We start from the raw sequence: 5,533 nt of genomic DNA on the forward strand, positions 1-5,533 counted from the left end.
CAGGTACATCCAGCTGACGAGTCCCAAATAGAACGAAACGCGCGTCCTGGATTCCACTGCTAGCCACTATCCATCTTTGCCTACCATAGAAAATAATTGTTGTTCAGTTTTGATTGCTTAGAAAATTCTTTTGATCAAGTTCAAATTATTTAACATCTTGATATATTTTTGCATAATATTAAATGAGATTATAAATGATTAACAAAAAGGTATGAATATAAATTTCTTATTGATTAATATTTGTCAGTAAGGCGTAACCACAATTTTGAGGGAAGTAATGTTTTTTCTTCTAATTTGAATTTATGTCACATATTATTATGGGAGAAATTTATAATAAGTTATTCAGGCAGCGATTAATCATATTTAAAACTGATGTTTGAAAACAGTTGGTCATTTCTATAGTGTAATAAGAAGACGAAAATTATCAGAATTATGTGGTATATTAGCTCAAAAAATCTGATCTCACATATACTTGTTAAGAATATTTATGTACAAAACTAAAAGGTCAATTAGACTAGAAATGGAGGGTAAGAGGAGACAAAGATAATAAGGAAAATAGTGTGAAAAAGAATTTGAAACCTTTTCACTCTGAATAATAAGTGAATATTACTAGGGTAGGTTTAAAGTGAGAATATACAAAGGAGGTTTAAATTTTCGTATGGCTGAGGCTTAAATAAACTTCAATATACGTCATTTAAAGAAAATGAGTATTATGTTGCCTAGTATTTAGTTATAATAAAAGTTTACCTATCAAGATGAATCAATTGAATTCAGTATGATAAGCGAACGTTAGTTTTGCTTTAAAGTTTCGTTCAACTTATATGTATATTAGAAAGATCGCTAATAGTTATTTGTATTACAGTAGGGTATTATTTAAACCTTATCTACATCAGTTAATATTTTGAATTAAACTACTACTATTACTGCATATGATACAAGGAAAAGTTATGTATCATAACATCTACTACTTACTGCCACATCAACAATATTTTAGTAATATCCATCCTAGAAAAAATACATTTAAATCTTTTATATTTCAGACAAAGTAAATATTAATTAAAAATAAAATGTTTACTGTAATATATTCATTATTTGAGAACGAATTTCATATTTACCCGTTTATTTGCCTCACTAATTACATTATCGATCATAACTGAAACTGAGTTACGTCGGTAAAATTAGTCTTTTTACTAATAAAATATTCTGTATCAATAAAGATGAAAATATAGATTTTGTACAAACATCCAAACAACAATAAGGCATTCAACTGGTATTGATATGTGAAAAAGACTTTAAAAAATAGATCAAAACTGTGAAGAACTCTGTAGTGTCGGGTACCACCTCAAACTCACATAACTTATTCTAGCTTTCAGATAGACCAATTTATTCATTCTTCTTAAGTCACATTTCGACCTTGTTAATTATTCGCTTATCTATCTTGATTGTTTTTATGTGAGCATATATGTGTGTATTTCTTATTTTACTCATCACATATCTGTAACTTATTTTTGTCTGACTATAATTATTGAGTAACACTTAGTTAAATTGAGTTGGCTAACTAGCTTTCTTCAATACATTTCATTTCACTTCCTTCACTCCGTTTCTTTGAATATCTATTCTGATCAACGATTGTATGAAATGTACTTATTCAAAACTTCATTCTCGTATTTGACTTATTTTAATTCCGTTATTTACTAGTGCGAATTAAGTCGATGACTATATACAAGGATAGGTGACATGTATATTTCGATAATAATCAATATGCGACCAAATTGCAATCAGGTAATGGGCCACAAAAACCCAAAAGCTTTAGTTCATTTAACATATTATCCTTAATACCAAACATTAAAAAAAATGGTGAAATAAAAAAAAACAATTATGACAATATCTGTTAGTTATCCATTTAACTATCCTATACAAAAAGAACAAAACTAACTAATCTTTCTTTTTGGTTAGTTACAAATTTGTAAATAGATGGAAATAACAGTGGTAAATTACTTCTGTAAAATAAAATACATTAAGTGACATGTGATATTGAGCATCTAATGAACTGATTGGATAATTCTTGATTGATTTTCCAATCTAATAATATTGACCATCAATAAATACATTTTCTGAAAGAAAACATACAGTTAATATATGAGTGATACATAGAATATAAAAGCAATTAATGATAATCATGAAAAGTAATTCAGTTGATATAACAATGATGTCAGTTGTTGAGTATATGCCACATTTACCTTCAAAATTCTAAAATCATACATGAATAAAGAAAGTTTAGCGATAATACACTTTAATTTTATCCTATAAGAAATCATTTTTGTATACAAGTAGAGAAATGAGAAAGTGGTATAAACTATCCTTTGGACAGTATATTGTCTTATATTGTTATATGTTGACTTTACGTAATTTCTAGAAATGTTTATTGGGTTAGAGAAATACTTCACAACTATAAATGAAAGTGATACTCCTTAACAATCCATCTAAAATAATGAATACTCAAGTGAGTCATTGATTTTACTAATTTCAGCATCAGGTTCTACAGTTACAGGTTCCTAACTACTGGATGATATCGTTCACTGTTTAAATTATTTATTGAAATCTTAAATAGACTTTTTTGTTTCAGTAACTGTGATATGATAAATATGGATTTATAACAATAAAACATGAAAAATGTTATCCTCTTAGATATGCTTTTGTTTGGACATTCCGTTGGGATTTGCAAGTAATTAAAATAATCTTTAGTTTAAATGAAAAGATTCGACATACAAAGCCTAGTTATTATTTTCTATTGGTTTAACATGTTTTGGTATATAAATGAAATAAACACATAGTGTGGCTACGAGTTTATAAATACTGAACATTTAAATCAATTCTACAACAGTCAATTTTTAATCGTTGATTTTTGAATTCAGTCTCAAAAGATATGACTATAATACCTTTCTACGATCGTCTGTTTAGAACAGTGAACAGTTTTATTGATGAGATTATATTTGTTTCTCAAGATATTTTAATATATACTCTAAAACAGTAATAGTGTAAATAATGGAGTTTGCTTTGTTTCACTATTCAGGTATATTTTTTCATAGTTCTATACAATAAATTAGAAATCTAATTCTGCCCATTTAATGCTGTAGTGTAGTGCTTTACGTAAGCAACATTTTAATTGTTAACCAAAATGTTAATATACGTTTTTCAATGCCACAAACAGTGATTTTTAGCTCAATCGACTGAAATGTTACAAGAGCAAACTGTTATAAATTCAAGATTTACAAAAGATTGCACCTGAACAACCTTCGACGTTATTCTATATTTGTATATTATGCTCTAGTCAGTGAAAAGTTTATTTTTAAATGAGCTAAATTTACAAAAACTCTGTATTGAATAAAGAAGTGAATTTAGAGTTCAGAGAAGATATATGCTGGTACTAACTGTTTTAAGTTCTTGACAGTTGAACAGTAAATGTTGTTATTTAAGTTCCATTAAAATGAATGTTTTAGTGCCTTAGATATATGTATAAATTCATAATAATATCTTGAAATTGTTTTCATCAGGCTCAACAGTTATCAGTTTTAATAAACAATTAAGATAATTAACCGAGTCGACAGGACTTTTTAAATTATAATATACGAGTTTAGAAAATAAATTTGTTAGTATCTTTAAATATTGAAGGATCTAGTATATAAACTAAGCTGAAATTGATTTTATAGGACGGTGGAAATTTCGAGATTTATCATCAGAATTAATATAGACAACGTGAGGTTGGAGAGATAATAGTGCAATTAATAACGGAACAACATGTTCGATTAAATATTGTCTTATATGAAAAAACATCAATAACACAGTAAAATGAGGTGAATTTTATGTAACTTTCAAATGTGGAGCAGACGACAAAAATTATTGAATCGCATAGATATAATTTTGTCAACACGAAAACAAAGAGTGAGTAGATGTACATTTGTCTTATTGGGTCATCTGATAGTATCAATAATTGTCATTTTATCTTTAATCAGCCACTTAATGGATAAAATCTTGAATTCTGAAGAACTTACATCTTTTGAGAGTAATTAGGCGATTTTACATTTAATGATTCAATATACTTTTCAGAAGTGAAACTGTGACCTGTTGGAACTCATGTAATTATCGATGAACATAATCAACTACTGACTTCACGCCTACAAATTTCTAGTATCTATCTTTCATAAAAAATAGAAAGCTCAGTTCTTCAGAGATATGAGTAAGGCAAAAACAACAATAAATTGAAACAATTTTAATTCTTTGCAAAAACGTCTTTTAACAATGAAACAATTTTTTGCTTTAATATATGTATGAAAATATCTGGCATTTCACAGGCTTTCAATGTATGATTGTGGTTTGATACTCCCAGCGTAGAAATCATTCTAGAGACTTTGGTCTGATAGAATATTATATTTCATTAAGGCTTTCAATCACATATTGGTGTTTAATCAAAGTTTATCTGTTTAATTTATTAATAATTCACGTTTCCAAAGTCTGTCTTTTGTTGATTACGATAGGAACATATATTAGGGATTATTGAAAATTATAAGTTTTTGTTTGGAATCACCTTGTGGTCTTAGTGTTTTATTCAGGTTCTAAACTTGATGGTTCAAGAACAGCTATTTTAATACTGACTACCTGCATGGGAAATATATTTTTCGATTTAGCTGTTTTACCAAATATTTAACGGATATGCACATTTTTAGGCTTTTATAACTTCAAATCTTTGATAGTCAATTTCAGTCTCAGGTGAGTTTAATGTTTCCTGTTTGAATTTTACATAGACAAATAACTGCAAAATATGCCTGTGAGGCATCGTTGATTAATAATATTCACTGTTATCGAACAGGGCGACGAATCATCAACAGATTGTTTAAATTTGTACTAAATGTGAAAAGAAAAGTTAGGACTTTATATTACATCTCTTGAGATGGGTGTCAGTAAACTGTAGGGTCATAAGATACGTGTTTTACAACGGATATTTTTTGAGGTTTCTTGATCATAAAAAACCGAAATTATAAGCAACAATGGGGAGTGTCTGGCAGTGGGATTCACAACGAGCGTTTCATCCTATTTGGACCTCGTCTGCTGGATGTACCTGCATCTCAGAGTTGATGTTCACTCTGCGACTCGAACCCAGTACCGTTCGCTTCAAACGACATCTCTTTATCCACATAGCTACTGAGTCCCAAATATGACAAAACGGGCGTCTTGGATTCCACCGCTAACCACTATCCATCTTTGCTTATAATGCTTGTGAGTTAAGATTATATCGAAGTAATGCGCACAGTATGCACATAAGCCAATAAGAGATTGATCAGTTGCAGTACTAAACATCAATAGGAAGATTCAATCAAAAAATACCAAGTGAATTTGTATTTAGAAAATGTATGGACAACAAATATTGTAACTCATTAGATGTTAGATGATGCCCTTTTGGATATGGTTCTTATTGGTGGAATTTAATTTTTTCTGAATAGATATTATATTCGAAAACCATTTTATTTGATTAATA

The sequence above is a fragment of the Schistosoma mansoni genome, chromosome 4 (genome assembly GCF_000237925.1).
Source record: "Schistosoma mansoni strain Puerto Rico chromosome 4, complete genome".
NCBI classification, from domain to species: domain Eukaryota; kingdom Metazoa; phylum Platyhelminthes; class Trematoda; order Strigeidida; family Schistosomatidae; genus Schistosoma; species Schistosoma mansoni.